Raw genomic sequence first — 6,126 nt, forward strand, 5'->3', positions numbered from 1 at the left:
GAAATGTTTTATAACTCTATAAATAGAAGACCCCTTCTCATACCATAACACAATATCGTATCCACAATGTTGTAGATTTTTATTTAGAGAGATATTTTCTCTCAATTAGTTTTTATGCTTTTTAATATTAGGTTTTATATGTAGGCCAATTGGTCAAACCATATAATAATTTTATGTTTTTTGTAGTATTTTATTTGTCATCTGATTTATCATCTCCATGATTTGTAAACTATAAGTTTTCTCATGACAGCCTATCGATTTCGAACCCAATAGTGTGCATCTGTCGATTCGGTTAATTTATTTTAACTTTTTAAATACGCGAAATCAATAATCACTCAATAAGAAATTTTTTATTGGTTTTTGATTTATCAATTTTTGGTCCTTAAAAGTTTGATTTTTGATTTAATCGATAAGAAAACTTTCATAACATATATATACACACACACACACACACACACACACTTTTTCATTCCGAATAATTATATACTATTCTAGATGCCTATGTTAATGTGACATAAAGCAAGACTCAAATCAAACATACTTAATTAGCATGTACTTTTGGAGCCAAAAAATTATAATTCTAATAATAGACTAAACTGATCTTGACTAATCCAATCAAATAAACATACAAATTTCTGTAACTTTTAGTACAAAAGGGAATAAGAGAATCAATTTTTACATCTATATTTGATTTTTGTGTTTTTGGGTTTTGCAGAAATTGTGAAGGCGCTAATAAGTAACATATGTAAGTAGGGGTAAAATAGTAATTTAATGTAGTCCTAATAAGATATCAGAAAAGGAAACTGAACCAAAAACCTAATAAAATTATAAAATCATTAAAAGTTCATTAACCCAAAAATCCAATAGCAATAAATCTTAGCATTTTTTTATTTAATTTTTGCACACCCCAAGTTATAAGAAGCTTAGCATGATACTTCTAGCAATAATTCATATATTATGAATGTCATACTCTTTGAGTCGGGGTTATTAATCTTACCTACTGCATTAACTACAATTAGCTAAATCTTCATATAAAGTATATCAAAGTCTAAATTATTCCACTAAATGATAAAATAATATATTGTCTTCTTAGTCATAAACAAGTTTAATAGAAACACACGAGAATGTGGAACTCAGATCAAACAAAATAGTAGTCATGCGATCACAGACAAAGATCTTACTTGTTATTACCGTGTCTGAAGCATTGGCCTCAGGCCTGGCTGGAAAAGCATAAAAGTGGGCCTTATCACCCGCCTAAGTACCACCCCTGCCAGCTTGTACATCACCTCGATCAGCATATCAACCACCTTAATTGACCTGGTTACCATTTCTACCCACCTGGTGACCACCAAGCCACTCTGTAGATGACCCCTAATATTTTCTCCACTTCTCGTACCTGCTGGAATCAAACCTTGGGAGGTATGTTGCTGACTTAACTAACTAAAGTGTCTAAGATTAGGGAAATACCTCTTAAAATGACCAACAACGCCACATTCATAGCATGTATGGGCCAGGGTAGGTCGCTCAGCTGACGGCGCTACAAAAACATAACTACCAACATCTAAAATTAACTAGCTAGCCCTAGAGAGGAACCCAACAAAGATAAGCATCACAAACTAAATAGGTTGGTCAGGGTATCCTTGCACACCCTGGCCCTGTGAATAAGAATCACTATAATTGCCCACCTTACGGGCTTTCTTCTCCCCCTTCTTGGCGTTGTCGTCTTGCCTCACACCCTGTACTTATTTCATAAAATCAATCATCTCCCAAAAGGTTTTACTTAAAGATATCATCTGAAGTGTAGAAATTTGAAGATCGATATTCAACCTTTTCATAAGAAAGAATTCTCTCCTCCTCAATAATCAATAAATGCAAAGAATATCTGGTCAAGCCATGAAATTTGGCCTCATAGGCAACAACCGAAATATTTCCCTACATAAATTTCGTAGACTTATTTTTTTTTGTCTCTCAGAGTGCGTGGCACATACTTCTCTAAGAAGACAGAATGAAACTGGGCCAAAGTCAAAGGTGGCAAACATGCATATCTACACTTAACAAATGCCCTCCACTATATCTTGGAATCCACCTGCAACTGAAAAGAAACAAACTTCACATCATGCGTCTCTACCACTCTCAACTTGTGAAGCCTTTCATGATAATAAATGATAAATCATAAGCATCTTCTGACTCAGTACCACGAAGCAAAGGAGGCTTAAGTTTAAGGAATTTGTAAAAAAGTCATGTTCATATCCGGACATCACCGGACCCAATACCTGACATAGAAAAGCACTAATATATGGCCCCTCATTCATCATGGGTATACCATTGCAGTGTCAGGTCGTAACCCTAGACACCAAATAATTAGAATTTTTGATATAACACTTGTACAGATAAACCACTCAAAAAACCCTAGAACCTATGGAACCAACTAAAAAAATATCAAAACTTGTGTTTCACCTCCCAGAACTAGCACAACATCTGCATGAATCGGTATCGCTCCAGCCTCTAGTACCATATTTTTCATTCTAGACAATGTCTGGATCATCATTATGTGTGGGAAGAGATTCCAATCTTTATATTATTGGACCTCTAGCATCCTGGACTTCACCCCTAACAGGTGTTGTCCCTCAACTTCTTCCTATTTCCCTCCCACTCACTCTAACTCTACCCCAAACCTCAGGCCTAATAGTTGTCTCAAGTGATATTGCTCTATTAGGACATGTATTCACTATCTGTAAGACAAGAGTGAAAAGAGATAGATACCAATTTGGATCAGCACATATCAATTACAATTAAGTAATTGCACAAAAGAAGGGAGAAAGTAAGAATTCCTAAAGTTATATTGCCTCTCAAAGAAGAGTACAAACGTCTTTATTGTGTTCTTCAAAACTCTACTAGGCTCATTCTTGTATGACGAGAATGACAAAACTGGTACTCTGACATTATATTTCTGTCCAAATGATCGTGAGTAGCATCCATATTAACCCTCATATGGGAGAACCATCGAACCTCATACTCTTAATCGAACACTTAAGTATTTCTAACAATTCCTGACTAAAAGGATAACAATCTCTAATAAAACCAAAGATAGAATTAATATATGGAAAACAACTATATATTACACCATTACAAGGACACGAAAGTCATCGTACAAGAACATTCTAATCAAAATAAATGTCTAAATATGATTATATAAGGAATGTCATTGTCTAAAAGAATGTACATCATCAATGGAAAGATCCTACGGTTGCCTAAAGGTAGGCGTTCATCCTTGAATCAAAAAATTTGTTGATCATGAACTTAATCCAAAGCCTCATATCAATCATTGGAATACTTTCTACACTAAAAAAAAGCACAGGTAGTAAGTACAAACACTATGTACTAGTAGACATTATCGGTCAACTTAACTTAGACCCACTTAAACATAGATTAAGTATGAGCAAATTAGTATCCAACACATAACCAGTAATTTAAAGCAACGAATAAGACTTTACATATAATCACTTTGTCACCAATACCTCAGTTAGTTCAACCCTCATACACATTAGTTCAACAATCAAAGGTAATTTATGATTCATCCAACTACAACAAACATAAGTACATCAATCAATTACCACCAAACCACATTACTAAGGTAGACTTAAGCTACCTTGGTTTCAACACAAAATAACATTGATGCAAATGAACAATCAAATGAATATGAAATATGCAAAAATGTATCAAACCATTATCACCTCATCTCAATTTGTACATACATACAAAAAAGATTTATTTGCCAAATAGTTGTGACCTACATGGCACTAGCTTTGTCCATATACCAAACTAACATGGTATTCGATCCTCCAAATATATGTAATATATATCGTTGTGCTACCCAACCCTCCAAAATATCATAAATAATGAATGACAATCTAATGTCAAACATAATACAATAAAATGCACCATTAATCCAAATACACACTTTTTAGATACTTCGTCAAATTTAGCTTCATTAATTCATGTATACAACCAGCACTCAACAACTCACCAAATCACAAGTATGCCTGAAGATCAATTTACAAACACTAAACTTATGAACAAGTGTGAAATCCAAATTAAGTCTATAACTACAATTCAAACAATAGCCTACGTCAAAACACAAGCCTAGAAACGCTAGTCTGCTAAAGTTTTACCCTTTTTACCGCTTTGGATTGTTCTCAATCTTAAAAAACAAACAAGGAGCAATTAATAATTCACTCTCCACTTTTAAGCACTAGGAACTAAACCCCAAATATTTTACCCTATTATTTAACGTAAACTCTTAATTCGAGGTTTTCACTCATTAGTCTGACCAAATTCCTCATAATTCATGGTATGAGGAAGAAATCTACGTTAAAAAGTTAAGTCTAGCAACCTAGGACCATTTATAATTGATTTTAAGCCTACTCATAGGCAATCTCCACCAGTTCATCAATTTAGGACTTTAACCCATGAGTTCTTTCTAACTCTTGATTCTAGTGATTCAAGGATAAAAGGAAATTAATCTATGTTAAATGGATAGAATAATCTAACCTCAAGAATAAAATTCACACAAACTAGAAGAGAATGATCCCACACAAGTATTAGTCCATGTTTTGGGGGAGATTAAAGTAAAAAATTAGACTTCAACATAAAAATTAGACTTTAACATTTATAGACTGCCTGATGACCGATATAGCGACCCACTATTTTCTATAGTGGTCTTGTTATAGCGACTTTGTGTCCTGATATAGCGGTCCCTCACTTCATAGTGTTTCGCAACTGCCATGGAGGTTCCATAATTATGAAATAAAGACCGTTCCATCAAAGCTTAATCGATAGCATGGGGGAACAAATTTTCTCCTTTTTTACAACACAATTTTTACTTTCCAACAACATAGATTTATCCTATCGTAGCAAATGCTAACTGGAGTTCTATACAACCAAATTTTGTTTCAAAAGCTTCTACAAATAATTAAACTCCTTATCTATTATGATACAACTAGAAAACCACTACACGAGCCACCATAGGACATCAAGGGTCACAACACCACATGAATGACACTCAGATGTCATCTAAACTCACATTAGCATGAGATTTTTACAGCTCTCATCCTAGGAATAAATCTACCCAAACTCTTACACTGCAGTCGCGCTATAACGACCATATGGGTCGTTACATCAAGTCAATTTTTTCCTATAAATAAAGAAGTTGTCTTCATTGTAATTTATCCTTTACGAAAAATAAGAACTATCTCTTCTCTCCTCTCTCATAACATAACCCTTCTTATTAATTTCCAATTCTAAAACATACCTAATAGCAAGTTAAAAAGATTTTTTTTCAAGAGTGGGTAAGTTGTTTTTTTCTTGATTTTCCACTTGGTGTTGTATCGTACTTGAGCCCAACTAATTCGAATTTGCATTGCAAGACCCATTTTAGGGGTGTTTTTCCATTCTTAAATCTCAAACTTGAAACCTCTAGCTAGGGTTGGAGTGATTCCAGCCATCACACCACAAACCATAGTAGTGATAATACTTTTTAGTTAGAAAATTGCTCTTTTATTAATCAAAACTGGAACATTACAAATCCAGGTAGAAGCAGACCAAGTAACTCCAAAATTATAAAACTAGGAATGTACTCCCAATCCTATAACAAGTTCTATAAAACCCTATACAATAATGTCAGACAATAATTTAGATATTGCAATGTTTTGCCAATTTGTTGCGGTTCGTCCTTTGATATGAATATGCAGTACTATCTCACGACATGTCTTAGAAATATCAACTCTATTGTGTTGAAATTTTAACGAGTTTTGATTCGTTCATACACAATATAATATCATGTAAAGATACACCATGTAATATTTGCACTGCCGCATCTCCTCTTTGTTAAGCTACAGATCCATTCTAATTCTTAGTATTAGTCTCCAATTCTTCGATTGTGTGCTAACCAAATCAATAGTCTAGACCACAATCCTATAAGAATATATGAATAACAAATTCTTACAAGTTTTCTCACCCTTGGCACAAAATATGCAACCCAATGGGACTCGAATGCTAATTTTCTGAAGTTTCTCTTAGCTGTGACAATCTATGTTGTACAACAAGCCAAGTTTATGGATCTTGTAC

Source organism: Capsicum annuum, chromosome 3, assembly GCF_002878395.1.
Source record: "Capsicum annuum cultivar UCD-10X-F1 chromosome 3, UCD10Xv1.1, whole genome shotgun sequence".
In the NCBI taxonomy this organism is placed as follows: Eukaryota; Viridiplantae; Streptophyta; class Magnoliopsida; order Solanales; family Solanaceae; genus Capsicum; species Capsicum annuum.